This window comes from Euprymna scolopes, chromosome 18, assembly GCF_053919585.1.
Source record: "Euprymna scolopes isolate OS-2025 chromosome 18, ASM5391958v1, whole genome shotgun sequence".
In the NCBI taxonomy this organism is placed as follows: Eukaryota; Metazoa; Mollusca; class Cephalopoda; order Sepiida; family Sepiolidae; genus Euprymna; species Euprymna scolopes.
In genome coordinates, this window is record NC_136499.1 from 127,658,532 (window position 1) to 127,682,329 (window position 23,798).

Genomic DNA, 23,798 nt, shown 5'->3' on the forward strand with positions numbered 1-23,798 from the left:
ATTTTTGGAAAAACTCATAAAAATGCGTTCGATTTTAATGTAAAATATTAGATAAAAAAACAAAAAACAAAATATCATTACATTATCAGATTTGGTAAATAAATATTGAAATTGTAATAGTTAAAATTATGGCACGTCTTCGCTTACGGCCATATCACGTTGAAAACACCGGTTCTCGTCCGATCCCCGAAGTCAAGCAACGTAGAGCCTGGTCAGTACTTAGATGGGTGACCGCTTGGGAATACCAGGTGCTGTAAGCATTTCCCCTGAATTTTTGGAAAAACTCATAAAAATGCGTTCGATTTTAATGTAAAATATTAGATAAAAAAACAAAAAACAAAATATCATTACATTATCAGATTTGGAAAATAAATATTGAAATTGTAATAGTTAAAATTATGGCACGTCTTCGCTTACGGCCATATCACGTTGAAAACACCGGTTCTCGTCCGATCCCCGAAGTCAAGCAACGTAGAGCCTGGTCAGTACTTAGATGGGTGACCGCTTGGGAATACCAGGTGCTGTAAGCATTTCCCCTGAATTTTTGGAAAAACTCATAAAAATGCGTTCGATTTTAATGTAAAATATTAGATAAAAAAAACAAAAAACAAAATATCATTACATTATCAGATTTGGTAAATAAATATTGAAATTGTAATAGTTAAAATTATGGCATGTCTTCGCTTACGGCCATATCACGTTGAAAACACCGGTTCTCGTCCGATCCCCGAAGTTAAGCAACGTAGAGCCTGGTCAGTACTTAGATGGGTGACCGCTTGGGAATACCAGGTGCTGTAAGCATTTCCCCTGAATTTTTGGAAAAACTCATAAAAATGCGTTCGATTTTAATGTAAAATATTAGATAAAAAAACAAAAAAAAATATCATTACATTATCAGATTTGGTAAATAAATATTGAAATTGTAATAGTTAAAATTATGGCACGTCTTCGCTTACGGCCATATCACGTTGAAAACACCGGTTCTCGTCCGATCCCCGAAGTTAAGCAACGTAGAGCCTGGTCAGTACTTAGATGGGTGACCGCTTGGGAATACCAGGTGCTGTAAGCATTTCCCCTGAATTTTTGGAAAAACTCATAAAAATGCGTTCGATTTTAATGTAAAATATTAGATAAAAAAACAAAAAACAAAATATCATTACATTATCAGATTTGGTAAATAAATATTGAAATTGTAATAGTTAAAATTATGGCACGTCTTCGCTTACGGCCATATCACGTTGAAAACACCGGATCTCGTCCGATCCCCGAAGTTAAGCAACGTAGAGCCTGGTCAGTACTTAGATGGGTGACCGCTTGGGAATACCAGGTGCTGTAAGCATTTCCCCTGACTTTTTGGAAAAACTCATAAAAATGCGTTCGATTTTAATGTAAAATATTAGATAAAAAAACAAAAAACAAAATATCATTACATTATCAGATTTGGTAAATAAATATTGAAATTGTAATAGTTAAAATTATGGCACGTCTTGCTTACGGCCATATCACGTATAAAACACCGGTTCTCGTCCGATCCCCGAAGTTAAGCAACGTAGAGCCTGGTCAGTACTTAGATGGGTGACCGCTTGGGAATACCAGGTGCTGTAAGCATTTCCCCTGAATTTTTGGAAAAACACATAAAAATGCGTTCGATTTTAATGTAAAATATTAGATAAAAAACAAAAAACAAAATATCATTACATTATCAGATTTGGTAAATAAATATTGAAATTGTAATAGTTAAAATTATGGCACGTCTTCGCTTACGGCCATATCACGTTGAAAACACCGGTTCTCGTCCGATCCCCGAAGTTAAGCAACGTAGAGCCTGGTCAGTACTTAGATGGGTGACCGCTTGGGAATACCAGGTGCTGTAAGCATTTCCCCTGAATTTTTGGAAAAACTCATAAAAATGCGTTCGATTTTAATGTAAAATATTAGATAAAAAAACAAAAAACAAAATATCATTACATTATCAGATTTGGTAAATAAATATTGAAATTGTAATAGTTAAAATTATGGCACGTCTTCGCTTACGGCCATATCACGTTGAAAACACCGGTTCTCGTCCGATCCCCGAAGTTAAGCAACGTAGAGCCTGGTCAGTACTTAGATGGGTGACCGCTTGGGAATACCAGGTGCTGTAAGCATTTCCCCTGAATTTTTGGAAAAACTCATAAAAATGCGTTCGATTTTAATGTAAAATATTAGATAAAAAAACAAAAAACAAAATATCATTACATTATCAGATTTGGTAAATAAATATTGAAATTGTAATAGTTAAAATTATGGCACGTCCTCGCTTACGGCCATATCACGTTGAAAACACCGGTTCTCGTCCGATCCCCGAAGTTAAGCAACGTAGAGCCTGGTAAGTACTTAGATGGGTGACCGCTTGGGAATACCAGGTGCTGTAAGCATTTCCCCTGAATTTTTGGAAAAACTCATAAAAATGCGTTCGATTTTAATGTAAAATATTAGATAAAAAAACAAAAAACAAAATATCATTACATTATCAGATTTGGTAAATAAATATTGAAATTGTAATAGTTAAAATTATGGCACGTCTTCGCTTACGGCCATATCACGTTGAAAACACCGGTTCTCGTCCGATCCCCGAAGTTAAGCAACGTAGAGCCTGGTCAGTACTTAGATGGGTGACCGCTTGGGAATACCAGGTGCTGTAAGCATTTCCCCTGAATTTTTGGAAAAACTCATAAAAATGCGTTCGATTTTAATGTAAAATATTAGATAAAAAAACAAAAAACAAAATATCATTACATTATCAGATTTCGTAAATAAATATTGAAATTGTAATAGTTAAAATTATGGCACGTCTTCGCTTACGGCCATATCACGTATATATCACCGGTTCTCGTCCGATCCCCGAAGTTAAGCAACGTAGAGCCTGGTCAGTACTTAGATGGGTGACCGCTTGGGAATACCAGGTGCTGTAAGCATTTCCCCTGAATTTTTGGAAAAACTCATAAAAATGCGTTCGGTTTTAATGTAAAATATTAGATAAAAAAACAAAAAACAAAATATCATTACATTATCAGATTTGGTAAATAAATATTGAAATTGTAATAGTTAAAATTATGGCACGTCTTCGCTTACGGCCATATCACGTTGAAAACACCGGTTCTCGTCCGATCCCCGAAGTTAAGCAACGTAGAGCCTGGTCAGTACTTAGATGGGTGACCGCTTGGGAATACCAGGTGCTGTAAGCATTTCCCCTGAATTTTTGGAAAAACTCATAAAAATGCGTTCGGTTTTAATGTAAAATATTAGATAAAAAAACAAAAAACAAAATATCATTACATTATCAGATTTGGTAAATAAATATTGAAATTGTAATAGTTAAAATTATGGCACGTCTTCGCTTACGGCCATATCACGTTGAAAACACCGGTTCTCGTCCGATCCCCGAAGTTAAGCAACGTAGAGCCTGGTCAGTACTTAGATGGGTGACCGCTTGGGAATACAAGGTGCTGTAAGCATTTCCCCTGACTTTTTGGAAAAACACATAAAAATGCGTTCGATTTTAATGTAAAATATTAGATAAAAAAACAAAAAACAAAATATCATTACATTATCAGATTTGGTAAATAAATATTGAAATTGTAATAGTTAAAATTATGGCACGTCTTCACTTACGGCCATATCACGTTGAAAACACCGGTTCTCGTCCGATCCCCGAAGTTAAGCAACGTAGAGCCTGGTCAGTACTTAGATGGGTGACCGCTTGGGAATACCAGGTGCTGTAAGCATTTCCCCTGAATTTTTGGAAAAACTCATAAAAATGCGTTCGATTTTAATGTAAAATATTAGATAAAAAAACAAAAAACAAAATATCATTACATTATCAGATTTGGTAAATAAATATTGAAATTGTAATAGTTAAAATTATGGCACGTCTTCGCTTACGGCCATATCACGTTGAAAACACCGGTTCTCGTCCGATCCCCGAAGTTAAGCAACGTAGAGCCTGGTCAGTACTTAGATGGGTGACCGCTTGGGAATACCAGGTGCTGTAAGCATTTCCCCTGAATTTTTGGAAAAACTCATAAAAATGCGTTCGATTTTAATGTAAAATATTAGATAAAAAAACAAAAAACAAAATATCATTACATTATCAGATTTGGTAAATAAATATTGAAATTGTAATAGTTAAAATTATGGCACGTCCTGGCTTACGGCCATATCACGTTGAAAACACCGGTTCTCGTCCGATCCCCGAAGTTAAGCAACGTAGAGCCTGGTCAGTACTTAGATGGGTGACCGCTTGGGAATACCAGGTGCTGTAAGCATTTCCCCTGAATTTTTGGAAAAACTCATAAAAATGCGTTCGATTTTAATGTAAAATATTAGATAAAAAAACAAAAAACAAAATATCATTACATTATCAGATTTGGTAAATAAATATTGAAATTGTAATAGTTAAAATTATGGCACGTCTTCGCTTACGGCCATATCACGTATAAAACACCGGTTCTCGTCCGATCCCCGAAGTTAAGCAACGTAGAGCCTGGTCAGTACTTAGATGGGTGACCGCTTGGGAATACCAGGTGCTGTAAGCATTTCCCCTGAATTTTTGGAAAAACTCATAAAAATGCGTTCGATTTTAATGTAAAATATTAGATAAAAAAACAAAAAACAAAATATCATTACATTATCAGATTTCGTAAATAAATATTGAAATTGTAATAGTTAAAATTATGGCACGTCTTCGCTTACGGCCATATCACGTTGAAAACACCGGTTCTCGTCCGATCCCCGAAGTTAAGCAACGTAGAGCCTGGTCAGTACTTAGATGGGTGACCGCTTGGGAATACCAGGTGCTGTAAGCATTTCCCCTGACTTTTTGGAAAAACACATAAAAATGCGTTCGATTTTAATGAAAAATATTAGATAAAAAACAAAAAACAAAATATCATTACATTATCAGATTTGGTAAATAAATATTGAAATTGTAATAGTTAAAATTATGGCACGTCTTCGCTTACGGCCATATCACGTTGAAAACACCGGTTCTCGTCCGATCCCCGAAGTTAAGCAACGTAGAGCCTGGTCAGTACTTAGATGGGTGACCGCTTGGGAATACCAGGTGCTGTAAGCATTTCCCCTGAATTTTTTGAAAAACTCATAAAAATGCGTTCGATTTTAATGTAAAATATTAGATAAAAAAACAAAAAACAAAATATCATTACGTTATCAGATTTGGTAAATAAATATTGAAATTGTAATAGTTAAAATTATGGCACGTCTTCGCTTACGGCCATATCACGTTGAAAACACCGGTTCTCGTCCGATCCCCGAAGTTAAGCAACGTAGAGCCTGGTCAGTACTTAGATGGGTGACCGCTTGGGAATACCAGGTGCTGTAAGCATTTCCCCTGAATTTTTGGAAAAACTCATAAAAATGCGTTCGGTTTTAATGTAAAATATTAGATAAAAAAAACAAAAAACAAAATATCATTACATTATCAGATTTGGAAAATAAATATTGAAATTGTAATAGTTAAAATTATGGCACGTCTTCGCTTACGGCCATATGACGTTGAAAACACCGGTTCTCGTCCGATCCCCGAAGTTAAGCAACGTAGAGCCTGGTCAGTACTTAGATGGGTGACCGCTTGGGAATACCAGGTGCTGTAAGCATTTCCCCTGAATTTTTGGAAAAACTCATAAAAATGCGTTCGATTTTAATGTAAAATATTAGATAAAAAAACAAAAAACAAAATATCATTACATTATCAGATTTGGTAAATAAATATTGAAATTGTAATAGTTAAAATTATGGCACGTCTTCGCTTACGGCCATATGACGTTGAAAACACCGGTTCTCGTCCGATCCCCGAAGTTAAGCAACGTAGAGCCTGGTCAGTACTTAGATGGGTGACCGCTTGGGAATACCAGGTGCTGTAAGCATTTCCCCTGACTTTTTGGAAAAACTCATAAAAATGCGTTCGATTTTAATGTAAAATATTAGATAAAAAAACAAAAAACAAAATATCATTACATTATCAGATTTGGTAAATAAATATTGAAATTGTAATAGTTAAAATTATGGCACGTCTTCGCTTACGGCCATATCACGTATAAAACACCGGTTCTCGTCCGATCCCCGAAGTTAAGCAACGTAGAGCCTGGTCAGTACTTAGATGGGTGACCGCTTGGGAATACCAGGTGCTGTAAGCATTTCCCCTGAATTTTTGGAAAAACTCATAAAAATGCGTTCGATTTTAATGTAAAATATTAGATAAAAAAACAAAAAACAAAATATCATTACATTATCAGATTTGGTAAATAAATATTGAAATTGTAATAGTTAAAATTATGGCACGTTTTCGCTTACGGCCATATCACGTTGAAAACACCGGTTCTCGTCCGATCCCCGAAGTTAAGCAACGTAGAGCCTGGTCAGTACTTAGATGGGTGACCGCTTGGGAATACCAGGTGCTGTAAGCATTTCCCCTGAATTTTTGGAGAAACTCATAAAAATGCGTTCGATTTTAATGTAAAATATTAGGTAAAAAAAACAAAAAACAAAATATCATTACATTATCAGATTTGGTAAATAAATATTGAAATTGTAATAGGTAAAATTATGGCACGTCTTCGCTTACGGCCATATCACGTTGAAAACACCGGTTCTCGTCCGATCCCCGAAGTTAAGCAACGTAGAGCCTGGTCAGTACTTAGATGGGTGACCGCTTGGGAATACCAGGTGATGTAAGCATTTCCCCTGAATTTTTGGAAAAACTCATAAAAATGCGTTCGATTTTAATGTAAAATATTAGCTAAAAAAACAAAAAACAAAATATCATTACATTATCAGATTTGGTAAATAAATATTGAAATTGTAATAGTTAAAATTATGGCACGTCTTCGCTTACGGCCATATCACGTTGAAAACACCGGTTCTCGTCCGATCCCCGAAGTTAAGCAACGTAGAGCCTGGTCAGTACTTAGATGGGTGACCGCTTGGGAATACCAGGTGCTGTAAGCATTTCCCCTGAATTTTTGGAAAAACTCATAAAAATGCGTTCGATTTTAATGTAAAATATTAGGTAAAAAAAACAAAAAACAAAATATCATTACATTATCAGATTTGGTAAATAAATATTGAAATTGTAATAGTTAAAATTATGGCACGTCTTCGCTTACGGCCATATCACGTTGAAAACACCGGTTCTCGTCCGATCCCCGAAGTTAAGCAACGTAGAGCCTGGTCAGTACTTAGATGGGTGACCGCTTGGGAATACCAGGTGCTGTAAGCATTTCCCCTGAACTTTTGGAAAAACTCCTAAAAATGCGTTTGGTTTTAATGTAAAATATTAGATAAAAAAACCAAAAAACAAAATATCATTACATTATCAGATTTGGAAAATAAATATTGAAATTGTAATAGTTAAAATTATGGCACGTCTTCGCTTACGGCCATATGACGTTGAAAACACCGGTTCTCGTCCGATCCCCGAAGTTAAGCAACGTAGAGCCTGGTCAGTACTTAGATGGGTGACCGCTTGGGAATACCAGGTGCTGTAAGCATTTCCCCTGACTTTTTGGAAAAACTCATAAAAATGCGTTCGATTTTAATGTAAAATATTAGATAAAAAAACAAAAAACAAAATATCATTACATTATCAGATTTGGTAAATAAATATTGAAATTGTAATAGTTAAAATTATGGCACGTCTTCGCTTACGGCCATATCACGTTGAAAACACCGGTTCTCGTCCGATCCCCGAAGTTAAGCAACGTAGAGCCTGGTCAGTACTTAGATGGGTGACCGCTTGGGAATACCAGGTGCTGTAAGCATTTCCCCTGAATTTTTGGAAAAACTCATAAAAATGCGTTCGATTTTAATGTAAAATATTAGATAAAAAAACAAAAAACAAAATATCATTACATTATCAGATTTGGTAAATAAATATTGAAATTGTAATAGTTAAAATTATGGCACGTCTTCGCTTACGGCCATATCACGTTGAAAACACCGGTTCTCGTCCGATCCCCGAAGTTAAGCAACGTAGAGCCTGGTCAGTACTTAGATGGGTGACCGCTTGGGAATATCAGGTGCTGTAAGCATTTCCCCTGAATTTTTGGAAAAACTCATAAAAATGCGTTCGATTTTAATGTAAAATATTAGATAAAAAAACAAAAAACAAAATATCATTACATTATCAGATTTGGTAAATAAATATTGAAATTGTAATAGTTAAAATTATGGCACGTCTTCGCTTACGGCCATATCACGTTGAAAACACCGGTTCTCGTCCGATCCCCGAAGTTAAGCAACGTAGAGCCTGGTCAGTACTTAGATGGGTGACCGCTTGGGAATACCAGGTGCTGTAAGCATTTCCCCTGAACTTTTGGAAAAACTCATAAAAATGCGTTCGATTTTAATGTAAAATATTAGATAAAAAAACAAAAAACAAAATATCATTACATTATCAGATTTGGTAAATAAATATTGAAATTGTAATAGTTAAAATTATGGCACGTCTTCGCTTACGGCCATATCACGTTGAAAACACCGGTTCTCGTCCGATCCCCGAAGTTAAGCAACGTAGAGCCTGGTCAGTACTTAGATGGGTGACCGCTTGGGAATACCAGGTGCTGTAAGCATTTCCCCTGAATTTTTGGAAAAACTCATAAAAATGCGTTCGATTTTAATGTAAAATATTAGGTAAAAAAAACAAAAAACAAAATATCATTACATTATCAGATTTGGTAAATAAATATTGAAATTGTAATAGTTAAAATTATGGCACGTCTTCGCTTACGGCCATATCACGTTGAAAACACCGGTTCTCGTCCGATCCCCGAAGTTAAACAACGTAGAGCCTGGTCAGTACTTAGATGGGTGACCGCTTGGGAATACCAGGTGCTGTAAGCATTTCCCCTGACTTTTTGGAAAAACTCATAAAAATGCGTTCGATTTTAATGTAAAATATTAGATAAAAAAAACAAAAAACAAAATATCATTACATTATCAGATTTGGTAAATAAATATTAAAAATGTAATAGTTAAAATTATGGCACGTCTTGTCTTACGGCCATATCACGTTGAAAACACCGGTTCTCGTCCGATCCCCGAAGTTAAGCAACGTAGAGCCTGGTCAGTACTTAGATGGGTGACCGCTTGGGAATACCAGGTGCTGTAAGCATTTCCCCTGAATTTTTGGAAAAACTCATAAAAATGCGTTCGATTTTAATGTAAAATATTAGATAAAAAAACAAAAAACAAAATATCATTACATTATAAGATTTGGTAAATAAATATTGAAATTGTAATAGTTAAAATTATGGCACGTCTTCGCTTACGGCCATATCACGTTGAAAACACCGGTTCTCGTCCGATCCCCGAAGTTAAGCAACGTAGAGCCTGGTCAGTACATAGATGGGTGACCGCTTGGGAATACCAGGTGCTGTAAGCATTTCCCCTGACTTTTTGGAAAAACTCATAAAAATGCGTTCGATTTTAATGTAAAATATTAGATAAAAAAACAAAAAACAAAATATCATTACATTATCAGATTTGGTAAATAAATATTGAAATTGTAATAGTTAAAATTATGGCACGTCTTCGCTTACGGCCATATCACGTTGAAAACACCGGTTCTCGTCCGATCCCCGAAGTTAAGCAACGTAGAGCCTGGTCAGTACTTAGATGGGTGACCGCTTGGGAATACCAGGTGCTGTAAGCATTTCCCCTGAATTTTTGGAAAAACTCATAAAAATGCGTACGATTTTAATGTAAAATATTAGATAAAAAAACAAAAAACAAAATATCATTACATTATAAGATTTGGTAAATAAATATTGAAATTGTAATAGTTAAAATTATGGCACGTCTTCGCTTACGGCCATATCACGTTGAAAACACCGGTTCTCGTCCGATCCCCGAAGTTAAGCAACGTAGAGCCTGGTCAGTACTTAGATGGGTGACCGCTTGGGAATACCAGGTGCTGTAAGAATTTCCCCTAGATTTTTGGAAAAACTCATAAAAATGCGTTCGATTTTAATGTAAAATATTAGGTAAAAAAAACAAAAAACAAAATATCATTACATTATCAGATTTGGTAAATAAATATTGAAATTGTAATAGTTAAAATTATGGCACGTCTTCGCTTACGGCCATATCACGTTGAAAACACCGGTTCTCGTCCGATCCCCGAAGTTAAGCAACGTAGAGCCTGGTCAGTACTTAGATGGGTGACCGCTTGGGAATACCAGGTGCTGTAAGCATTTCCCCTGAATTTTTGGAAAAACTCATAAAAATGCGTTCGATTTTAATGTAAAATATTAGATAAAAAAACAAAAAACAAAATATCATTACATTATCAGATTTGGTAAATAAATATTGAAATTGTAATAGTTAAAATTATGGCACGTCTTCGCTTACGGCCATATCACGTTGAAAACACCGGTTCTCGTCCGATCCCCGAAGTTAAGCAACGTAGAGCCTGGTCAGTACTTAGATGGGTGACCGCTTGGGAATACCAGGTGCTGTAAGCATTTCCCCTGAATTTTTGGAAAAACTCATAAAAATGCGTTCGATTTTAATGTAAAATATTAGATAAAAAAAACAAAAAACAAAATATCATTACATTATCAGATTTGGTAAATAAATATTGAAATTGTAATAGTTAAAATTATGGCACGTCTTCGCTTACGGCCATATCACGTTGAAAACACCGGTTCTCGTCCGATCCCCGAAGTTAAGCAACGTAGAGCCTGGTCAGTACTTAGATGGGTGACCGCTTGGGAATACCAGGTGCTGTAAGCATTTCCCCTTAATTTTTGGAAAAACTCATAAAAATGCGTTCGATTTTAATGTAAAATATTAGATAAAAAAACAAAAAACAAAATATCATTACATTATCAGATTTGGTAAATAAATATTGAAATTGTAATAGTTAAAATTATGGCACGTCTTCGCTTACGGCCATATCACGTTGAAAACACCGGTTCTCGTCCGATCCCCGAAGTTAAGCAACGTAGAGCCTGGTCAGTACTTAGATGGGTGACCGCTTGGGAATACCAGGTGCTGTAAGCATTTCCCCTGAATTTTTTGAGAAACTCATAAAAATGCGTTCGATTTTAATGTAAAATATTAGGTAAAAAAAACAAAAAACAAAATATCATTACATTATCAGATTTGGTAAATAAATATTGAAATTGTAATAGTTAAAATTATGGCACGTCTTGTCTTACGGCCATATCACGTTGAAAACACCGGTTCTCGTCCGATCCCCGAAGTTAAGCAACGTAGAGCCTGGTCAGTACTTAGATGGGTGACCGCTTGGGAATACCAGGTGCTGTAAGCATTTCCCCTGACTTTTTGGAAAAACTCATAAAAATGCGTTCGATTTTAATGTAAAATATTAGATAAAAAAACAAAAAACAAAATATCATTACATTATCAGATTTGGTAAATAAATATTGAAATTGTAATAGTTAAAATTATGGCACGTCTTCGCTTACGGCCATATCACGTTGAAAACACCGGTTCTCGTCCGATCCCCGAAGTTAAGCAACGTAGAGCCTGGTCAGTACTTAGATGGGTGACCGCTTGGGAATACCAGGTGCTGTAAGCATTTCCCCTGAATTTTTGGAAAAACTCATAAAAATGCGTTCGGTTTTAATGTAAAATATTAGATAAAAAAAACCAAAAAACAACATATCATTACATTATCAGATTTGGAAAATAAATATTGAAATTGTAATAGTTAAAATTATGGCACGTCTTCGCTTACGGCCATATCACGTTGAAAACACCGGTTCTCGTCCGATCCCCGAAGTTAAGCAACGTAGAGCCTGGTCAGTACTTAGATGGGTGACCGCTTGGGAATACCAGGTGCTGTAAGCATTTCCCCTGAATTTTTGGAAAAACTCATAAAAATGCGTTCGAATTTAATGTAAAATATTAGGTAAAAAAAACAAATAAAGTATCATTAAATTATCAGATTTGGTAAATAAATATTAAAATTGTAATAGTTAAAATTATGGCACGTCTTCGCTTACGGCCATATCACGTTGAAAACACCGGTTCTCGTCCGATCCCCGAAGTTAAGCAACGTAGAGCCTGGTCAGTACTTAGATGGGTGACCGCTTGGGAATACCAGGTGCTGTAAGCATTTCCCCTGACTTATTGGAAAAAATCATAAAAATGCGTTCGATTTTAATGTAAAATATTAGATAAAAAAACAAAAAACAAAATATCATTACATTATCAGATTTGGTAAATAAATATTGAAATTGTAATAGTTAAAATTATGGCACGTCTTCGCTTACGGCCATATCATGTTGAAAACACCGGTTCTCGTCCGATCCCCGAAGTTAAGCAACGTAGAGCCTGGTCAGTACTTAGATGGGTGACCGCTTGGGAATACCAGGTGCTGTAAGAATTTCCCCTAGATTTTTGGAAAAACTCATAAAAATGCGTTCGATTTTAATGTAAAATATTAGGTAAAAAAAACAAAAAACAAAATATCATTACATTATCAGATTTGGTAAATAAATATTGAAATTGTAATAGTTAAAATTATGGCACGTCTTCGCTTACGGCCATATCACGTTGAAAACACCGGTTCTCGTCCGATCCCCGAAGTTAAGCAACGTAGAGCCTGGTCAGTACTTAGATAGGTGACCGCTTGGGAATACCAGGTGCTGTAAGAATTTCCACTAGATTTTTGGAAAAACTCATAAAAATGCGTTCGATTTTAATGTAAAATATTAGGTAAAAAAAACAAAAAACAAAATATCATTACATTATCAGATTTGGTAAATAAATATTGAAATTGTAATAGTTAAAATTATGGCACGTCTTCGCTTACGGCCATATCACGTTGAAAACACCGGTTCTCGTCCGATCCCCGAAGTTAAGCAACGTAGAGCCTGGTCAGTACTTAGATGGGTGACCGCTTGGGAATACCAGGTGCTGTAAGCATTTCCCCTGAATTTTTGGAAAAACTCATAAAAATGCGTTCGATTTTAATGTAAAATATTAGATAAAAAAAACAAAAAACAAAATATCATTACATTATCAGATTTGGTAAATAAATATTGAAATTGTAATAGTTAAAATTATGGCACGTCTTCGCTTACGGCCATATCACGTTGAAAACACCGGTTCTCGTCCGATCCCCGAAGTTAAGCAACGTAGAGCCTGGTCAGTACTTAGATGGGTGACCGCTTGGGAATACCAGGTGCTGTAAGCATTTCCCCTTAATTTTTGGAAAAACTCATAAAAATGCGTTCGATTTTAATGTAAAATATTAGATAAAAAAACAAAAAACAAAATATCATTACATTATAAGATTTGGTAAATAAATATTGAAATTGTAATAGTTAAAATTATGGCACGTCTTCGCTTACGGCCATATCACGTTGAAAACACCGGTTCTCGTCCGATCCCCGAAGTTAAGCAACGTAGAGCCTGGTCAGTACTTAGATGGGTGACCGCTTGGGAATACCAGGTGCTGTAAGCATTTCCCCTGAATTTTTTGAGAAACTCATAAAAATGCGTTCGATTTTAATGTAAAATATAAGGTAAAAAAAACAAAAAACAAAATATCATTACATTATCAGATTTGGTAAATAAATATTGAAATTGTAATAGTTAAAATTATGGCACGTCTTGTCTTACGGCCATATCACGTTGAAAACACCGGTTCTCGTCCGATCCCCGAAGTTAAGCAACGTAGAGCCTGGTCAGTACTTAGATGGGTGACCGCTTGGGAATACCAGGTGCTGTAAGCATTTCCCCTGACTTTTTGGAAAAACTCATAAAAATGCGTTCGATTTTAATGTAAAATATTAGATAAAAAAACAAAAAACAAAATATCATTACATTATCAGATTTGGTAAATAAATATTGAAATTGTAATAGTTAAAATTATGGCACGTCTTCGCTTACGGCCATATCACGTTGAAAACACCGGTTCTCGTCCGATCCCCGAAGTTAAGCAACGTAGAGCCTGGTCAGTACTTAGATGGGTGACCGCTTGGGAATACCAGGTGCTGTAAGCATTTCCCCTGAATTTTTGGAAAAACTCATAAAAATGCGTTCGGTTTTAATGTAAAATATTAGATAAAAAAACCAAAAAACAACATATCATTACATTATCAGATTTGGAAAATAAATATTGAAATTGTAATAGTTAAAATTATGGCACGTCTTCGCTTACGGCCATATCACGTTGAAAACACCGGTTCTCGTCCGATCCCCGAAGTTAAGCAACGTAGAGCCTGGTCAGTACTTAGATGGGTGACCGCTTGGGAATACCAGGTGCTGTAAGCATTTCCCCTGAATTTTTGGAAAAACTCATAAAAATGCGTTCGATTTTAATGTAAAATATTAGATAAAAAAACAAAAAACAAAATATCATTACATTATCAGATTTGGTAAATAAATATTGAAATTGTAATAGTTAAAATTATGGCACGTCTTCGCTTACGGCCATATCACGTTGAAAACACCGGTTCTCGTCCGATCCCCGAAGTTAAGCAACGTAGAGCCTGGTCAGTACTTAGATGGGTGACCGCTTGGGAATACCAGGTGCTGTAAGCATTTCCCCTGACTTTTTGGAAAAACTCATAAAAATGCGTTCGATTTTAATGTAAATTTTAGATAAAAAAACAAAAAACAAAATATCATTACATTATCAGATTTGGTAAATAAATATTGAAATTGTAATAGTTAAAATTATGGCACGTCTTCGCTTACGGCCATATCACGTTGAAAACACCGGTTCTCGTCCGATCCCCGAAGTTAAGCAACGTAGAGCCTGGTCAGTACTTAGATGGGTGACCGCTTGGGAATACCAGGTGCTGTAAGCATTTCCCCTGACTTTTTGGAAAAACTCATAAAAATGCGTTCGATTTTAATGTAAAATATTAGATAAAACAACAAAAAACAAAATATCATTACATTATAAGATTTGGTAAATAAATATTGAAATTGTAATAGTTAAAATTATGGCACGTCTTCGCTTACGGCCATATCACGTTGAAAACACCGGTTCTCGTCCGATCCCCGAAGTTAAGCAACGTAGAGCCTGGTCAGTACTTAGATGGGTGACCGCTTGGGAATACCAGGTGCTGTAAGAATTTCCCCTAGATTTTTGGAAAAACTCATAAAAATGCGTTCGATTTTAATGTAAAATATTAGGTAAAAAAAACAAAAAACAAAATATCATTACATTATCAGATTTGGTAAATAAATATTGAAATTGTAATAGTTAAAATTATGGCACGTCTTCGCTTACGGCCATATCACGTTGAAAACACCGGTTCTCGTCCGATCCCCGAAGTTAAGCAACGTAGAGCCTGGTCAGTACTTAGATGGGTGACCGCTTGGGAATACCAGGTGCTGTAAGCATTTCCCCTGAATTTTTGGAAAAACTCATAAAAATGCGTTCGAATTTAATGTAAAATATTAGGTAAAAAAAACAAATAAAGTATCATTAAATTATCAGATTTGGTAAATAAATATTAAAATTGTAATAGTTAAAATTATGGCACGTCTTCGCTTACGGCCATATCACGTTGAAAACACCGGTTCTCGTCCGATCCCCGAAGTTAAGCAACGTAGAGCCTGGTCAGTACTTAGATGGGTGACCGCTTGGGAATACCAGGTGCTGTAAGCATTTCCCCTGACTTATTGGAAAAAATCATAAAAATGCGTTCGATTTTAATGTAAAATATTAGATAAAAAAACAAAAAACAAAATATCATTACATTATCAGATTTGGTAAATAAATATTGAAATTGTAATAGTTAAAATTATGGCACGTCTTCGCTTACGGCCATATCATGTTGAAAACACCGGTTCTCGTCCGATCCCCGAAGTTAAGCAACGTAGAGCCTGGTCAGTACTTAGATGGGTGACCGCTTGGGAATACCAGGTGCTGTAAGAATTTCCCCAAGATTTTTGGAAAAACTCATAAAAATGCGTTCGATTTTAATGTAAAATATTAGGTAAAAAAAACAAAAAACAAAATATCATTACATTATCAGATTTGGTAAATAAATATTGAAATTGTAATAGTTTAAATTATGGCACGTCTTCGCTTACGGCCATATCACGTTGAAAACACCGGTTCTCGTCCGATCCCCGAAGTTAAGCAACGTAGAGCCTGGTCAGTACTTAGATGGGTGACCGCTTGGGAATACCAGGTGCTGTAAGCATTTCCCCTGAATTTTTGGAAAAACTCATAAAAATGCGTTCGGTTTTAATGTAAAATATTAGATAAACAAAACAAAAAACAAAATATCATTACATTATCAGATTTGGAAAATAAATATTGAAATTGTAATAGTTAAAATTATGGCACGTCTTCGCTTACGGCCATATCACGTTGAAAACACCGGTTCTCGTCCGATCCCCGAAGTTAAGCAACGTAGAGCCTGGTCAGTACTTAGATGGGTGACCGCTTGGGAATACCAGGTGCTGTAAGCATTTCCCCTGAATTTTTGGAAAAACTCATAAAAATGCGTTCGGTTTTAATGTAAAATATTAGATAAACAAAACAAAAAACAAAATATCATTACATTATCAGATTTGGAAAATAAATATTGAAATTGTAATAGTTAAAATTATGGCACGTCTTCGCTTACGGCCATATCACGTTGAAAACACCGGTTCTCGTCCGATCCCCGAAGTTAAGCAACGTAGAGCCTGGTCAGTACTTAGATGGGTGACCGCTTGGGAATACCAGGTGCTGTAAGCATTTCCCCTGAATTTTTGGAAAAACTCATAAAAATGCGTTCGGTTTTAATGTAAAATATTAGATAAACAAAACAAAAAACAAAATATCATTACATTATCAGATTTGGAAAATAAATATTGAAATTGTAATAGTTAAAATTATGGCACGTCTTAGCTTACGGCCATATCACGTTGAAAACACCGGTTCTCGTCCGATCCCCGAAGTTAAGCAACGTAGAGCCTGGTCAGTACTTAGATGGGTGACCGCTTGGGAATACCAGGTGCTGTAAGCATTTCCCCTGAATTTTTGGAAAAACTCATAAAAATGCGTTCGGTTTTAATGTAAAATATTAGATAAACAAAACAAAAAACAAAATATCATTACATTAACAGATTTGGAAAATAAATATTGAAATTGTAATAGTTAAAATTATGGCACGTCTTCGCTTACGGCCATATCACGTTGAAAACACCGGTTCTCGTCCGATCCCCGAAGTTAAGCAACGTAGAGCCTGGTCAGTACTTAGATGGGTGACCGCTTGGGAATACCAGGTGCTGTAAGCATTTCCCCTGAATTTTTGGAAAAACTCATAAAAATGCGTTCGATTTTAATGTAAAATATTAGATAAAAAAACAAAAAAACAAAATATCATTACATTATCAGATTTGGTAAATAAATATTGAAATTGTAATAGTTAAAATTATGGCACGTCTTCGCTTACGGCCATATCACGTTGAAAACACCGGTTCTCGTCCGATCCCCGAAGTTAAGCAACGTAGAGCCTGGTCAGTACTTAGATGGGTGACCGCTTGGGAATACCAGGTGCTGTAAGCATTTCCCCTGACTTTTTGGAAAAACTCATAAAAATGCGTTCGATTTTAATGTAAAATATTAGATAAAAAAACAAAAAACAAAATATCATTACATTATCAGATTTTGTAAATAAATATTGAAATTGTTATAGTTAAAATTATGGCACGTCTTCGCTTACGGCAATATCACGTTGAAAACACCGGTTCTCGTCCGATCCCCGAAGTTAAGCAACGTAGAGCCTGGTCAGTACTTAGATGGGTGACCGCTTGGGAATACCAGGTGCTGTAAGCATTTCCCCTGACTTTTTGGAAAAACTCATAAAAATGCGTTCGATTTTAATGTAAAATATTAGATAAAAAAACAAAAAACAAAATATCATTACATTATAAGATTTGGTAAATAAATATTGAAATTGTAATAGTTAAAATTATGGCACGTCTTCGCTTACGGCCATATCACGTTGAAAACACCGGTTCTCGTCCGATCCCCGAAGTTAAGCAACGTAGAGCCTGGTCAGTACTTAGATGGGTGACCGCTTGGGAATACCAGGTGCTGTAAGAATTTCCCCTAGATTTTTGGAAAAACTCATAAAAATGCGTTCGATTTTAATGTAAAAAATTAGGTAAAAAAAACAAAAAACAAAATAGCATTACATTATCAGATTTGGTAAATAAATATTGAAATTGTAATAGTTAAAATTATGGCACGTCTTCGCTTACGGCCATATCACGTTGAAAACACCGGTTCTCGTCTGATCCCCGAAGTTAAGCAACGTAGAGCCTGGTCAGTACTTAGATGGGTGACCGCTTGGGAATACCAGGTGCTGTAAGCATTTCCCCTGAATTTTTGGAAAAACTCATAAAAATACGTTCGATTTTAATGTAAAATATTAGGTAAAAAAAACAAATAAAGTACCATTAAATTATCAGATTTGGTAAATAAATATTAAAATTGTAATAGTTAAAATTATGGCACGTCTTCGCTTACGGCCATATCACGTTGAAAACACCGGTTCTCGTCCGATCCCCGAAGTTAAGCAACGTAGAGCCTGGTCAGTACTTAGATGGGTGACCGCTTGGGAATACCAGGTGCTGTAAGCATTTCCCCTGAATTTTTGGAAAAACTCATAAAAATGCGTTCGATTTTAATGTAAAATATTAGATAAAAAAACAAAAAACAAAATATCATTACATTATCAGATTTGGTAAATAAATATTGAAATTGTAATAGTTAAAATTATGGCACGTCTTCGCTTACGGCCATATCACGTTGAAAACACCGGTTCTCGTCCGATCCCCGAAGTTAAGCAACGTAGAGCCTGGTCAGTACTTAGATGGGTGACCGCTTGGGAATACCAGGTGCTGTAAGCATTTCCCCTGACTTTTTGGAAAAACTCATAAAAATGCGTTCGATTTTAATGTAAAATATTAGATAAAAAAACAAAAAACAAAATATCATTACATTATCAGATTTGGTAAATAAATATTGAAATTGTAATAGTTAAAATTATGGCACGTCTTCGCTTACGGCCATATCACGTTGAAAACACCGGTTCTCGTCCGATCCCCGAAGTTAAGCAACGTAGAGCCTGGTCAGTACTTAGATGGGTGACCGCTTGGGAATACCAGGTGCTGTAAGCATTTTCCATGAATTTTTGGAGAAACTCATAAAAATACGTTCGATTTTAATGTAAAATATTTGGTAAAAAAAACAAAAAACAAAATATCATTACATTATCAGATTTGGTAAATAAATATTGAAATTGTAATAGTTAAAATTATGGCACGTCTTCGCTTACGGCCATATCACGTTGAAAACACCGGTTCTCGTCCGATCCCCGAAGTTAAGCAACGTAGAGCCTGGTCAGTACTTAGATGGGTGACCGCTTGGGAATACCAGGTGCTGTAAGCATTTCCCCTGACTTTTTGGAAAAACTCATAAAAATGCGTTCGATTTTAATGTAAAATATTAGATAAAAAAACAAAATATCATTACATTATCAGATTTGGTAAATAAATATTGAAATTGTAATAGTTAAAATTATGGCACGTCTTCGCTTACGGCCATATCACGTTGAAAACACCGGTTCTCGTCCGATCCCCGAAGTTAAGCAACGTAGAGCCTGGTCAGTACTTAGATGGGTGACCGCTTGGGAATACCAGGTGCTGTAAGCATTTCCCCTGAATTTTTGGAAAAACTCATAAAAATGCGTTCGATTTTAATGTAAAATATTAGATAAAAAAACAAAAAACAAAATATCATTACATTATAAGATTTGGTAAATAAATATTGAAATTGTAATAGTTAAAATTATGGCACGTCTTCGCTTACGGCCATATCACGTTGAAAACACCGGTTCTCGTCCGATCCCCGAAGTTAAGCAACGTAGAGCCTGGTCAGTACTTAGATGGGTGACCGCTTGGGAATACCAGGTGCTGTAAGCATTTCCCCTGAATTTTTGGAAAAACTCATAAAAATGCGTTCGATTTTAATGTAAAATATTAGATAAAAAAAACAAAAAACAAAATATCATTACATTATCAGATTTGGTAAATAAATATTAAAAATGTAATAGTTAAAATTATGGCACGTCTTGTCTTACGGCCATATCACGTTGAAAACACCGGTTCTCGTCCGATCCCCGAAGTTAAGCAACGTAGAGCCTGGTCAGTACTTAGATGGGTGACCGCTTGGGAATACCAGGTGCTGTAAGCATTTCCCCTGAATTTTTGGAAAAACTCATAAAAATGCGTTCGATTTTAATGTAAAATATTAGATAAAAAAACAAAAAACAAAATATCATTACATTATCAGATTTGGTAAATAAATATTGAAATTGTAATAGTTAAAATTATGGCACGTCTTCGCTTACGGCCATATCACGTTGAAAACACCGGTTCTCGTCCGATCCCCGAAGTTAAGCAACGTAGAGCCTGGTCAGTACTTAGATGGGTGACCGCTTGGGAATACCAGGTGCTGTAAGCATTTCCCCTGACTTTTTGGAAAAACTCATAAAAATGCGTTCGATTTTAATGTAAAATATTAGATAAAAAAACAAAAAACAAAATATCATTACATTATCAGATTTGGTAAATAAATATTGAAATTGTAATAGTTAAAATTATGGCACGTCTTCGCTTACGGCCATATCACGTTGAAAACACCGGTTCTCGTCCGATCCCCGAAGTTAAGCAACGTAGAGCCTGGTCAGTACTTAGATGGGTGACCGCTTGGGAATACCAGGTGCTGTAAGCATTTTCCATGAATTTTTGGAGAAACTCATAAAAATACGTTCGATTTTAATGTAAAATATTTGGTAAAAAAAACAAAAAACAAAATATCATTACATTATCAGATTTGGTAAATAAATATTGAAATTGTAATAGTTAAAATTATGGCACGTCTTCGCTTACGGCCATATCACGTTGAAAACACCGGTTCTCGTCCGATCCCCGAAGTTAAGCAACGTAGAGCCTGGTCAGTACTTAGATGGGTGACCGCTTGGGAATACCAGGTGCTGTAAGCATTTCCCCTGAATTTTTGGAAAAACTCATAAAAATGCGTTCGATTTTAATGTAAAATATTAGATAAAAAAACAAAAAACAAAATATCATTACATTATAAGATTTGGTAAATAAATATTGAAATTGTAATAGTTAAAATTATGGCACGTCTTCGCTTACGGCCATATCACGTTGAAAACACCGGTTCTCGTCCGATCCCCGAAGTTAAGCAACGTAGAGCCTGGTCAGTACTTAGATGGGTGACCGCTTGGGAATACCAGGTGCTGTAAGCATTTCCCTTGAATTTTTGGAAAAACTCATAAAAATGCGTTCGATTTTAATGTAAAATATTAGATAAAAAAAACAAAAAACAAAATATCATTACATTATCAGATTTGGTAAATAAATATTAAAAATGTAATAGTTAAAATTATGGCACGTCTTGTCTTACGGCCATATCACGTTGAAAACACCGGTTCTCGTCCGATCCCCGAAGTTAAGCAACGTAGAGCCTGGTCAGTACTTAGATGGGTGACCGCTTGGGAATACCAGGTGCTGTAAGCATTTCCCCTGAATTTTTGAAAAAACTCATAAAAATGCGTTCGATTTTAATGTAAAATATTAGATAAAAAAACAAAAAACAAAATATCATTACATTATTAGATTTGGTAAATAAATATTGAAATTGTAATAGTTAAAATTATGGCACGTCTTCGCTTACGGCCATATCACGTTGAAAACACCGGTTCTCGTCCGATCCCCGAAGTTAAGCAACGTAGAGCCTGGTCAGTACTTAGATGGGTGACCGCTTGGGAATACCAGGTGCTGTAAGCATTTCCCCTGACTTTTTGGAAAAACTCATAAAAATGCGTTCGATTTTAATGTAAAATATTAGATAAAAAAACAAAAAACAAAATATCATTACATTATCAGATTTGGTAAATAAATATTGAAATTGTAATAGTTAAAATTATGGCACGTCTTCGCTTACGGCCATATCACGTTGAAAACACCGGTTCTCGTCCGATCCCCGAAGTTAAGCAACGTAGAGCCTGGTCAGTACTTAGATGGGTGACCGCTTGGGAATACCAGGTGCTGTAAGCATTTTCCATGAATTTTTGGAGAAACTCATAAAAATACGTTCGATTTTAATGTAAAATATTTGGTAAAAAAAACAAAAAACAAAATATCATTACATTATCAGATTTGGTAAATAAATATTGAAATTGTAATAGTTAAAATTATGGCACGTCTTCGCTTACGGCCATATCACGTTGAAAACACCGGTTCTCGTCCGATCCCCGAAGTTAAGCAACGTAGAGCCTGGTCAGTACTTAGATGGGTGACCACTTGGGAATACCAGGTGCTGTAAGCATTTCCCCTGACTTTTTGGAAAAACTCATAAAAATGCGTTCGATTTTAATGTAAAATATTAGATAAAAAAACAAAATATCATTACATTATCAGATTTGGTAAATAAATATTGAAATTGTAATAGTTAAAATTATGGCACGTCTTCGCTTACGGCCATATCACGTTGAAAACACCGGTTCTCGTCCGATCCCCGAAGTTAAGCAACGTAGAGCCTGGTCAGTACTTAGATGGGTGACCGCTTGGGAATACCAGGTGCTGTAAGCATTTCCCCTGAATTTTTGGAAAAACTCATAAAAATGCGTTCGATTTTAATGTAAAATATTAGATAAAAAAACAAAAAACAAAATATCATTACATTATAAGATTTGGTAAATAAATATTGAAATTGTGATAGTTAAAATTATGGCACGTCTTCGCTTACGGCCATATCACGTTGAAAACACCGGTTCTCGTCCGATCCCCGAAGTTAAGCAACGTAGAGCCTGGTCAGTACTTAGATGGGTGACCGCTTGGGAATACCAGGTGCTGTAAGCATTTCCCCTGAATTTTTGGAAAAACTCATAAAAATGCGTTCGATTTTAATGTAAAATATCAGATAAAAAAAACAAAAAACAAAATATCATTACATTATCAGATTTGGTAAATAAATATTAAAAATGTAATAGTTAAAATTATGGCACGTCTTGTCTTACGGCCATATCACGTTGAAAACACCGGTTCTCGTCCGATCCCCGAAGTTAAGCAACGTAGAGCCTGGTCAGTACTTAGATGGGTGACCGCTTGGGAATACCAGGTGCTGTAAGCATTTCCCCTGAATTTTTGGAAAAACTCATAAAAATGCGTTCGATTTTAATGTAAAATATTAGATAAAAAAACAAAAAACAAAATATCATTACATTATAAGATTTGGTAAATAAATATTGAAATTGTAATAGTTAAAATTATGGCACGTCTTCGCTTACGGCCATATCACGTTGAAAACACCGGTTCTCGTCCGATCCCCGAAGTTAAGCAACGTAGAGCCTGGTCAGTACTTAGATGGGTGACCGCTTGGGAATACCAGGTGCTGTAAGCATTTCCCCTGAATTTTTGGAAAAACTCATAAAAATGCGTTCGATTTTAATGTAAAATATTAGATAAAAAAAACAAAAAACAAAATATCATTACATTATCAGATTTGGTAAATAAATATTAAAAATGTAATAGTTAAAATTATGGCACGTCTTGTCTTACGGCCATATCACGTTGAAAACACCGGTTCTCGTCCGATCCCCGAAGTTAAGCAACGTAGAGCCTGGTCAGTACTTAGATGGGTGACCGCTTGGGAATACCAGGTGCTGTAAGCATTTCCCCTGAATTTTTGGAAAAACTCATAAAAATGCGTTCGA

The 23,798-nt window shown here is 35.5% G+C and overlaps 88 non-coding genes across 88 annotated transcripts; all 88 read left to right on the forward strand.

Annotated features, from left to right (window-relative positions):
• The first annotated feature begins 141 nt into the window (after positions 1-141).
• LOC145299688 (5S ribosomal RNA) lies at positions 142-260 on the forward strand. The gene has a single exon (XR_013871937.1). It is a non-coding gene; the product is annotated as a 5S ribosomal RNA (ribosomal RNA).
• A 151-nt stretch (positions 261-411) lies between these two features.
• LOC145299689 (5S ribosomal RNA) lies at positions 412-530 on the forward strand. Its single transcript, XR_013871938.1, has one exon. It is a non-coding gene; the product is annotated as a 5S ribosomal RNA (ribosomal RNA).
• A 152-nt stretch (positions 531-682) lies between these two features.
• Positions 683-801, forward strand: LOC145298420 (5S ribosomal RNA). The gene has a single exon (XR_013870706.1). It is a non-coding gene; the product is annotated as a 5S ribosomal RNA (ribosomal RNA).
• A 149-nt stretch (positions 802-950) lies between these two features.
• LOC145298421 (5S ribosomal RNA) lies at positions 951-1,069 on the forward strand. Its single transcript, XR_013870707.1, has one exon. It is a non-coding gene; the product is annotated as a 5S ribosomal RNA (ribosomal RNA).
• A 151-nt stretch (positions 1,070-1,220) lies between these two features.
• LOC145298629 (5S ribosomal RNA) lies at positions 1,221-1,339 on the forward strand. The gene has a single exon (XR_013870904.1). It is a non-coding gene; the product is annotated as a 5S ribosomal RNA (ribosomal RNA).
• Positions 1,340-1,489: 150 nt separating this feature from the next.
• On the forward strand, positions 1,490-1,608 carry LOC145300596 (5S ribosomal RNA). The gene has a single exon (XR_013872810.1). It is a non-coding gene; the product is annotated as a 5S ribosomal RNA (ribosomal RNA).
• A 150-nt stretch (positions 1,609-1,758) lies between these two features.
• On the forward strand, positions 1,759-1,877 carry LOC145298422 (5S ribosomal RNA). The gene has a single exon (XR_013870708.1). It is a non-coding gene; the product is annotated as a 5S ribosomal RNA (ribosomal RNA).
• A 151-nt stretch (positions 1,878-2,028) lies between these two features.
• On the forward strand, positions 2,029-2,147 carry LOC145298423 (5S ribosomal RNA). Its single transcript, XR_013870709.1, has one exon. It is a non-coding gene; the product is annotated as a 5S ribosomal RNA (ribosomal RNA).
• Positions 2,148-2,298: 151 nt separating this feature from the next.
• Positions 2,299-2,417, forward strand: LOC145298676 (5S ribosomal RNA). The gene has a single exon (XR_013870949.1). It is a non-coding gene; the product is annotated as a 5S ribosomal RNA (ribosomal RNA).
• Positions 2,418-2,568: 151 nt separating this feature from the next.
• On the forward strand, positions 2,569-2,687 carry LOC145298424 (5S ribosomal RNA). Its single transcript, XR_013870710.1, has one exon. It is a non-coding gene; the product is annotated as a 5S ribosomal RNA (ribosomal RNA).
• A 151-nt stretch (positions 2,688-2,838) lies between these two features.
• Positions 2,839-2,957, forward strand: LOC145301070 (5S ribosomal RNA). The gene has a single exon (XR_013873271.1). It is a non-coding gene; the product is annotated as a 5S ribosomal RNA (ribosomal RNA).
• Positions 2,958-3,108: 151 nt separating this feature from the next.
• Positions 3,109-3,227, forward strand: LOC145298425 (5S ribosomal RNA). The gene has a single exon (XR_013870711.1). It is a non-coding gene; the product is annotated as a 5S ribosomal RNA (ribosomal RNA).
• Positions 3,228-3,378: 151 nt separating this feature from the next.
• LOC145300614 (5S ribosomal RNA) lies at positions 3,379-3,497 on the forward strand. Its single transcript, XR_013872828.1, has one exon. It is a non-coding gene; the product is annotated as a 5S ribosomal RNA (ribosomal RNA).
• A 151-nt stretch (positions 3,498-3,648) lies between these two features.
• On the forward strand, positions 3,649-3,767 carry LOC145299855 (5S ribosomal RNA). Its single transcript, XR_013872098.1, has one exon. It is a non-coding gene; the product is annotated as a 5S ribosomal RNA (ribosomal RNA).
• Positions 3,768-3,918: 151 nt separating this feature from the next.
• LOC145298426 (5S ribosomal RNA) lies at positions 3,919-4,037 on the forward strand. The gene has a single exon (XR_013870712.1). It is a non-coding gene; the product is annotated as a 5S ribosomal RNA (ribosomal RNA).
• A 151-nt stretch (positions 4,038-4,188) lies between these two features.
• Positions 4,189-4,307, forward strand: LOC145298427 (5S ribosomal RNA). Its single transcript, XR_013870713.1, has one exon. It is a non-coding gene; the product is annotated as a 5S ribosomal RNA (ribosomal RNA).
• Positions 4,308-4,458: 151 nt separating this feature from the next.
• Positions 4,459-4,577, forward strand: LOC145300597 (5S ribosomal RNA). Its single transcript, XR_013872811.1, has one exon. It is a non-coding gene; the product is annotated as a 5S ribosomal RNA (ribosomal RNA).
• A 151-nt stretch (positions 4,578-4,728) lies between these two features.
• Positions 4,729-4,847, forward strand: LOC145298428 (5S ribosomal RNA). The gene has a single exon (XR_013870714.1). It is a non-coding gene; the product is annotated as a 5S ribosomal RNA (ribosomal RNA).
• Positions 4,848-4,997: 150 nt separating this feature from the next.
• On the forward strand, positions 4,998-5,116 carry LOC145298430 (5S ribosomal RNA). Its single transcript, XR_013870716.1, has one exon. It is a non-coding gene; the product is annotated as a 5S ribosomal RNA (ribosomal RNA).
• A 151-nt stretch (positions 5,117-5,267) lies between these two features.
• LOC145298431 (5S ribosomal RNA) lies at positions 5,268-5,386 on the forward strand. Its single transcript, XR_013870717.1, has one exon. It is a non-coding gene; the product is annotated as a 5S ribosomal RNA (ribosomal RNA).
• Positions 5,387-5,538: 152 nt separating this feature from the next.
• Positions 5,539-5,657, forward strand: LOC145300412 (5S ribosomal RNA). The gene has a single exon (XR_013872636.1). It is a non-coding gene; the product is annotated as a 5S ribosomal RNA (ribosomal RNA).
• Positions 5,658-5,808: 151 nt separating this feature from the next.
• On the forward strand, positions 5,809-5,927 carry LOC145300414 (5S ribosomal RNA). The gene has a single exon (XR_013872637.1). It is a non-coding gene; the product is annotated as a 5S ribosomal RNA (ribosomal RNA).
• A 151-nt stretch (positions 5,928-6,078) lies between these two features.
• On the forward strand, positions 6,079-6,197 carry LOC145300598 (5S ribosomal RNA). Its single transcript, XR_013872812.1, has one exon. It is a non-coding gene; the product is annotated as a 5S ribosomal RNA (ribosomal RNA).
• Positions 6,198-6,348: 151 nt separating this feature from the next.
• LOC145298433 (5S ribosomal RNA) lies at positions 6,349-6,467 on the forward strand. Its single transcript, XR_013870718.1, has one exon. It is a non-coding gene; the product is annotated as a 5S ribosomal RNA (ribosomal RNA).
• A 152-nt stretch (positions 6,468-6,619) lies between these two features.
• On the forward strand, positions 6,620-6,738 carry LOC145300291 (5S ribosomal RNA). Its single transcript, XR_013872521.1, has one exon. It is a non-coding gene; the product is annotated as a 5S ribosomal RNA (ribosomal RNA).
• Positions 6,739-6,889: 151 nt separating this feature from the next.
• LOC145298434 (5S ribosomal RNA) lies at positions 6,890-7,008 on the forward strand. The gene has a single exon (XR_013870719.1). It is a non-coding gene; the product is annotated as a 5S ribosomal RNA (ribosomal RNA).
• Positions 7,009-7,160: 152 nt separating this feature from the next.
• On the forward strand, positions 7,161-7,279 carry LOC145298435 (5S ribosomal RNA). Its single transcript, XR_013870720.1, has one exon. It is a non-coding gene; the product is annotated as a 5S ribosomal RNA (ribosomal RNA).
• A 152-nt stretch (positions 7,280-7,431) lies between these two features.
• Positions 7,432-7,550, forward strand: LOC145300415 (5S ribosomal RNA). The gene has a single exon (XR_013872638.1). It is a non-coding gene; the product is annotated as a 5S ribosomal RNA (ribosomal RNA).
• Positions 7,551-7,701: 151 nt separating this feature from the next.
• Positions 7,702-7,820, forward strand: LOC145298436 (5S ribosomal RNA). Its single transcript, XR_013870721.1, has one exon. It is a non-coding gene; the product is annotated as a 5S ribosomal RNA (ribosomal RNA).
• A 151-nt stretch (positions 7,821-7,971) lies between these two features.
• LOC145299518 (5S ribosomal RNA) lies at positions 7,972-8,090 on the forward strand. Its single transcript, XR_013871772.1, has one exon. It is a non-coding gene; the product is annotated as a 5S ribosomal RNA (ribosomal RNA).
• A 151-nt stretch (positions 8,091-8,241) lies between these two features.
• Positions 8,242-8,360, forward strand: LOC145298437 (5S ribosomal RNA). Its single transcript, XR_013870722.1, has one exon. It is a non-coding gene; the product is annotated as a 5S ribosomal RNA (ribosomal RNA).
• Positions 8,361-8,511: 151 nt separating this feature from the next.
• On the forward strand, positions 8,512-8,630 carry LOC145298438 (5S ribosomal RNA). Its single transcript, XR_013870723.1, has one exon. It is a non-coding gene; the product is annotated as a 5S ribosomal RNA (ribosomal RNA).
• A 152-nt stretch (positions 8,631-8,782) lies between these two features.
• LOC145299499 (5S ribosomal RNA) lies at positions 8,783-8,901 on the forward strand. Its single transcript, XR_013871754.1, has one exon. It is a non-coding gene; the product is annotated as a 5S ribosomal RNA (ribosomal RNA).
• Positions 8,902-9,053: 152 nt separating this feature from the next.
• On the forward strand, positions 9,054-9,172 carry LOC145299739 (5S ribosomal RNA). The gene has a single exon (XR_013871987.1). It is a non-coding gene; the product is annotated as a 5S ribosomal RNA (ribosomal RNA).
• A 151-nt stretch (positions 9,173-9,323) lies between these two features.
• Positions 9,324-9,442, forward strand: LOC145300166 (5S ribosomal RNA). The gene has a single exon (XR_013872402.1). It is a non-coding gene; the product is annotated as a 5S ribosomal RNA (ribosomal RNA).
• A 151-nt stretch (positions 9,443-9,593) lies between these two features.
• LOC145298439 (5S ribosomal RNA) lies at positions 9,594-9,712 on the forward strand. Its single transcript, XR_013870724.1, has one exon. It is a non-coding gene; the product is annotated as a 5S ribosomal RNA (ribosomal RNA).
• A 151-nt stretch (positions 9,713-9,863) lies between these two features.
• Positions 9,864-9,982, forward strand: LOC145300092 (5S ribosomal RNA). Its single transcript, XR_013872327.1, has one exon. It is a non-coding gene; the product is annotated as a 5S ribosomal RNA (ribosomal RNA).
• A 152-nt stretch (positions 9,983-10,134) lies between these two features.
• Positions 10,135-10,253, forward strand: LOC145298440 (5S ribosomal RNA). Its single transcript, XR_013870725.1, has one exon. It is a non-coding gene; the product is annotated as a 5S ribosomal RNA (ribosomal RNA).
• Positions 10,254-10,404: 151 nt separating this feature from the next.
• LOC145298442 (5S ribosomal RNA) lies at positions 10,405-10,523 on the forward strand. Its single transcript, XR_013870727.1, has one exon. It is a non-coding gene; the product is annotated as a 5S ribosomal RNA (ribosomal RNA).
• Positions 10,524-10,675: 152 nt separating this feature from the next.
• Positions 10,676-10,794, forward strand: LOC145298443 (5S ribosomal RNA). The gene has a single exon (XR_013870728.1). It is a non-coding gene; the product is annotated as a 5S ribosomal RNA (ribosomal RNA).
• Positions 10,795-10,945: 151 nt separating this feature from the next.
• LOC145298444 (5S ribosomal RNA) lies at positions 10,946-11,064 on the forward strand. Its single transcript, XR_013870729.1, has one exon. It is a non-coding gene; the product is annotated as a 5S ribosomal RNA (ribosomal RNA).
• A 152-nt stretch (positions 11,065-11,216) lies between these two features.
• LOC145299740 (5S ribosomal RNA) lies at positions 11,217-11,335 on the forward strand. Its single transcript, XR_013871988.1, has one exon. It is a non-coding gene; the product is annotated as a 5S ribosomal RNA (ribosomal RNA).
• Positions 11,336-11,486: 151 nt separating this feature from the next.
• On the forward strand, positions 11,487-11,605 carry LOC145298445 (5S ribosomal RNA). Its single transcript, XR_013870730.1, has one exon. It is a non-coding gene; the product is annotated as a 5S ribosomal RNA (ribosomal RNA).
• A 153-nt stretch (positions 11,606-11,758) lies between these two features.
• On the forward strand, positions 11,759-11,877 carry LOC145298446 (5S ribosomal RNA). Its single transcript, XR_013870731.1, has one exon. It is a non-coding gene; the product is annotated as a 5S ribosomal RNA (ribosomal RNA).
• A 149-nt stretch (positions 11,878-12,026) lies between these two features.
• LOC145298447 (5S ribosomal RNA) lies at positions 12,027-12,145 on the forward strand. The gene has a single exon (XR_013870732.1). It is a non-coding gene; the product is annotated as a 5S ribosomal RNA (ribosomal RNA).
• Positions 12,146-12,296: 151 nt separating this feature from the next.
• On the forward strand, positions 12,297-12,415 carry LOC145300592 (5S ribosomal RNA). The gene has a single exon (XR_013872806.1). It is a non-coding gene; the product is annotated as a 5S ribosomal RNA (ribosomal RNA).
• Positions 12,416-12,567: 152 nt separating this feature from the next.
• LOC145300837 (5S ribosomal RNA) lies at positions 12,568-12,686 on the forward strand. Its single transcript, XR_013873047.1, has one exon. It is a non-coding gene; the product is annotated as a 5S ribosomal RNA (ribosomal RNA).
• Positions 12,687-12,838: 152 nt separating this feature from the next.
• On the forward strand, positions 12,839-12,957 carry LOC145298449 (5S ribosomal RNA). The gene has a single exon (XR_013870733.1). It is a non-coding gene; the product is annotated as a 5S ribosomal RNA (ribosomal RNA).
• A 152-nt stretch (positions 12,958-13,109) lies between these two features.
• On the forward strand, positions 13,110-13,228 carry LOC145298450 (5S ribosomal RNA). Its single transcript, XR_013870734.1, has one exon. It is a non-coding gene; the product is annotated as a 5S ribosomal RNA (ribosomal RNA).
• Positions 13,229-13,379: 151 nt separating this feature from the next.
• LOC145298451 (5S ribosomal RNA) lies at positions 13,380-13,498 on the forward strand. The gene has a single exon (XR_013870735.1). It is a non-coding gene; the product is annotated as a 5S ribosomal RNA (ribosomal RNA).
• A 152-nt stretch (positions 13,499-13,650) lies between these two features.
• Positions 13,651-13,769, forward strand: LOC145299741 (5S ribosomal RNA). The gene has a single exon (XR_013871989.1). It is a non-coding gene; the product is annotated as a 5S ribosomal RNA (ribosomal RNA).
• Positions 13,770-13,920: 151 nt separating this feature from the next.
• On the forward strand, positions 13,921-14,039 carry LOC145298452 (5S ribosomal RNA). The gene has a single exon (XR_013870736.1). It is a non-coding gene; the product is annotated as a 5S ribosomal RNA (ribosomal RNA).
• Positions 14,040-14,191: 152 nt separating this feature from the next.
• On the forward strand, positions 14,192-14,310 carry LOC145298454 (5S ribosomal RNA). Its single transcript, XR_013870738.1, has one exon. It is a non-coding gene; the product is annotated as a 5S ribosomal RNA (ribosomal RNA).
• A 151-nt stretch (positions 14,311-14,461) lies between these two features.
• Positions 14,462-14,580, forward strand: LOC145298455 (5S ribosomal RNA). The gene has a single exon (XR_013870739.1). It is a non-coding gene; the product is annotated as a 5S ribosomal RNA (ribosomal RNA).
• A 150-nt stretch (positions 14,581-14,730) lies between these two features.
• Positions 14,731-14,849, forward strand: LOC145298456 (5S ribosomal RNA). Its single transcript, XR_013870740.1, has one exon. It is a non-coding gene; the product is annotated as a 5S ribosomal RNA (ribosomal RNA).
• A 151-nt stretch (positions 14,850-15,000) lies between these two features.
• LOC145300093 (5S ribosomal RNA) lies at positions 15,001-15,119 on the forward strand. Its single transcript, XR_013872328.1, has one exon. It is a non-coding gene; the product is annotated as a 5S ribosomal RNA (ribosomal RNA).
• A 152-nt stretch (positions 15,120-15,271) lies between these two features.
• On the forward strand, positions 15,272-15,390 carry LOC145298457 (5S ribosomal RNA). Its single transcript, XR_013870741.1, has one exon. It is a non-coding gene; the product is annotated as a 5S ribosomal RNA (ribosomal RNA).
• Positions 15,391-15,539: 149 nt separating this feature from the next.
• LOC145298458 (5S ribosomal RNA) lies at positions 15,540-15,658 on the forward strand. Its single transcript, XR_013870742.1, has one exon. It is a non-coding gene; the product is annotated as a 5S ribosomal RNA (ribosomal RNA).
• A 151-nt stretch (positions 15,659-15,809) lies between these two features.
• Positions 15,810-15,928, forward strand: LOC145300594 (5S ribosomal RNA). The gene has a single exon (XR_013872808.1). It is a non-coding gene; the product is annotated as a 5S ribosomal RNA (ribosomal RNA).
• A 152-nt stretch (positions 15,929-16,080) lies between these two features.
• Positions 16,081-16,199, forward strand: LOC145298459 (5S ribosomal RNA). The gene has a single exon (XR_013870743.1). It is a non-coding gene; the product is annotated as a 5S ribosomal RNA (ribosomal RNA).
• Positions 16,200-16,351: 152 nt separating this feature from the next.
• LOC145298460 (5S ribosomal RNA) lies at positions 16,352-16,470 on the forward strand. Its single transcript, XR_013870744.1, has one exon. It is a non-coding gene; the product is annotated as a 5S ribosomal RNA (ribosomal RNA).
• Positions 16,471-16,622: 152 nt separating this feature from the next.
• Positions 16,623-16,741, forward strand: LOC145298461 (5S ribosomal RNA). The gene has a single exon (XR_013870745.1). It is a non-coding gene; the product is annotated as a 5S ribosomal RNA (ribosomal RNA).
• Positions 16,742-16,893: 152 nt separating this feature from the next.
• LOC145298462 (5S ribosomal RNA) lies at positions 16,894-17,012 on the forward strand. The gene has a single exon (XR_013870746.1). It is a non-coding gene; the product is annotated as a 5S ribosomal RNA (ribosomal RNA).
• Positions 17,013-17,164: 152 nt separating this feature from the next.
• Positions 17,165-17,283, forward strand: LOC145298463 (5S ribosomal RNA). The gene has a single exon (XR_013870747.1). It is a non-coding gene; the product is annotated as a 5S ribosomal RNA (ribosomal RNA).
• A 152-nt stretch (positions 17,284-17,435) lies between these two features.
• Positions 17,436-17,554, forward strand: LOC145298465 (5S ribosomal RNA). Its single transcript, XR_013870749.1, has one exon. It is a non-coding gene; the product is annotated as a 5S ribosomal RNA (ribosomal RNA).
• A 151-nt stretch (positions 17,555-17,705) lies between these two features.
• LOC145299606 (5S ribosomal RNA) lies at positions 17,706-17,824 on the forward strand. Its single transcript, XR_013871857.1, has one exon. It is a non-coding gene; the product is annotated as a 5S ribosomal RNA (ribosomal RNA).
• A 151-nt stretch (positions 17,825-17,975) lies between these two features.
• On the forward strand, positions 17,976-18,094 carry LOC145300094 (5S ribosomal RNA). Its single transcript, XR_013872329.1, has one exon. It is a non-coding gene; the product is annotated as a 5S ribosomal RNA (ribosomal RNA).
• A 152-nt stretch (positions 18,095-18,246) lies between these two features.
• On the forward strand, positions 18,247-18,365 carry LOC145299400 (5S ribosomal RNA). The gene has a single exon (XR_013871657.1). It is a non-coding gene; the product is annotated as a 5S ribosomal RNA (ribosomal RNA).
• A 149-nt stretch (positions 18,366-18,514) lies between these two features.
• LOC145298466 (5S ribosomal RNA) lies at positions 18,515-18,633 on the forward strand. The gene has a single exon (XR_013870750.1). It is a non-coding gene; the product is annotated as a 5S ribosomal RNA (ribosomal RNA).
• A 151-nt stretch (positions 18,634-18,784) lies between these two features.
• LOC145298467 (5S ribosomal RNA) lies at positions 18,785-18,903 on the forward strand. Its single transcript, XR_013870751.1, has one exon. It is a non-coding gene; the product is annotated as a 5S ribosomal RNA (ribosomal RNA).
• A 151-nt stretch (positions 18,904-19,054) lies between these two features.
• On the forward strand, positions 19,055-19,173 carry LOC145298468 (5S ribosomal RNA). The gene has a single exon (XR_013870752.1). It is a non-coding gene; the product is annotated as a 5S ribosomal RNA (ribosomal RNA).
• Positions 19,174-19,325: 152 nt separating this feature from the next.
• On the forward strand, positions 19,326-19,444 carry LOC145298469 (5S ribosomal RNA). Its single transcript, XR_013870753.1, has one exon. It is a non-coding gene; the product is annotated as a 5S ribosomal RNA (ribosomal RNA).
• A 144-nt stretch (positions 19,445-19,588) lies between these two features.
• LOC145298470 (5S ribosomal RNA) lies at positions 19,589-19,707 on the forward strand. The gene has a single exon (XR_013870754.1). It is a non-coding gene; the product is annotated as a 5S ribosomal RNA (ribosomal RNA).
• A 151-nt stretch (positions 19,708-19,858) lies between these two features.
• Positions 19,859-19,977, forward strand: LOC145298471 (5S ribosomal RNA). The gene has a single exon (XR_013870755.1). It is a non-coding gene; the product is annotated as a 5S ribosomal RNA (ribosomal RNA).
• A 152-nt stretch (positions 19,978-20,129) lies between these two features.
• LOC145299742 (5S ribosomal RNA) lies at positions 20,130-20,248 on the forward strand. The gene has a single exon (XR_013871990.1). It is a non-coding gene; the product is annotated as a 5S ribosomal RNA (ribosomal RNA).
• A 151-nt stretch (positions 20,249-20,399) lies between these two features.
• Positions 20,400-20,518, forward strand: LOC145298472 (5S ribosomal RNA). The gene has a single exon (XR_013870756.1). It is a non-coding gene; the product is annotated as a 5S ribosomal RNA (ribosomal RNA).
• Positions 20,519-20,669: 151 nt separating this feature from the next.
• On the forward strand, positions 20,670-20,788 carry LOC145298473 (5S ribosomal RNA). The gene has a single exon (XR_013870757.1). It is a non-coding gene; the product is annotated as a 5S ribosomal RNA (ribosomal RNA).
• A 152-nt stretch (positions 20,789-20,940) lies between these two features.
• On the forward strand, positions 20,941-21,059 carry LOC145298474 (5S ribosomal RNA). The gene has a single exon (XR_013870758.1). It is a non-coding gene; the product is annotated as a 5S ribosomal RNA (ribosomal RNA).
• A 151-nt stretch (positions 21,060-21,210) lies between these two features.
• Positions 21,211-21,329, forward strand: LOC145298476 (5S ribosomal RNA). The gene has a single exon (XR_013870760.1). It is a non-coding gene; the product is annotated as a 5S ribosomal RNA (ribosomal RNA).
• Positions 21,330-21,481: 152 nt separating this feature from the next.
• LOC145299744 (5S ribosomal RNA) lies at positions 21,482-21,600 on the forward strand. The gene has a single exon (XR_013871992.1). It is a non-coding gene; the product is annotated as a 5S ribosomal RNA (ribosomal RNA).
• Positions 21,601-21,751: 151 nt separating this feature from the next.
• On the forward strand, positions 21,752-21,870 carry LOC145298477 (5S ribosomal RNA). Its single transcript, XR_013870761.1, has one exon. It is a non-coding gene; the product is annotated as a 5S ribosomal RNA (ribosomal RNA).
• Positions 21,871-22,021: 151 nt separating this feature from the next.
• LOC145298478 (5S ribosomal RNA) lies at positions 22,022-22,140 on the forward strand. Its single transcript, XR_013870762.1, has one exon. It is a non-coding gene; the product is annotated as a 5S ribosomal RNA (ribosomal RNA).
• Positions 22,141-22,292: 152 nt separating this feature from the next.
• LOC145298767 (5S ribosomal RNA) lies at positions 22,293-22,411 on the forward strand. Its single transcript, XR_013871038.1, has one exon. It is a non-coding gene; the product is annotated as a 5S ribosomal RNA (ribosomal RNA).
• A 144-nt stretch (positions 22,412-22,555) lies between these two features.
• On the forward strand, positions 22,556-22,674 carry LOC145298479 (5S ribosomal RNA). Its single transcript, XR_013870763.1, has one exon. It is a non-coding gene; the product is annotated as a 5S ribosomal RNA (ribosomal RNA).
• A 151-nt stretch (positions 22,675-22,825) lies between these two features.
• Positions 22,826-22,944, forward strand: LOC145298480 (5S ribosomal RNA). The gene has a single exon (XR_013870764.1). It is a non-coding gene; the product is annotated as a 5S ribosomal RNA (ribosomal RNA).
• Positions 22,945-23,096: 152 nt separating this feature from the next.
• LOC145299746 (5S ribosomal RNA) lies at positions 23,097-23,215 on the forward strand. Its single transcript, XR_013871993.1, has one exon. It is a non-coding gene; the product is annotated as a 5S ribosomal RNA (ribosomal RNA).
• A 151-nt stretch (positions 23,216-23,366) lies between these two features.
• On the forward strand, positions 23,367-23,485 carry LOC145298482 (5S ribosomal RNA). Its single transcript, XR_013870766.1, has one exon. It is a non-coding gene; the product is annotated as a 5S ribosomal RNA (ribosomal RNA).
• Positions 23,486-23,637: 152 nt separating this feature from the next.
• Positions 23,638-23,756, forward strand: LOC145299747 (5S ribosomal RNA). Its single transcript, XR_013871994.1, has one exon. It is a non-coding gene; the product is annotated as a 5S ribosomal RNA (ribosomal RNA).
• Positions 23,757-23,798: the final 42 nt, after the last annotated feature.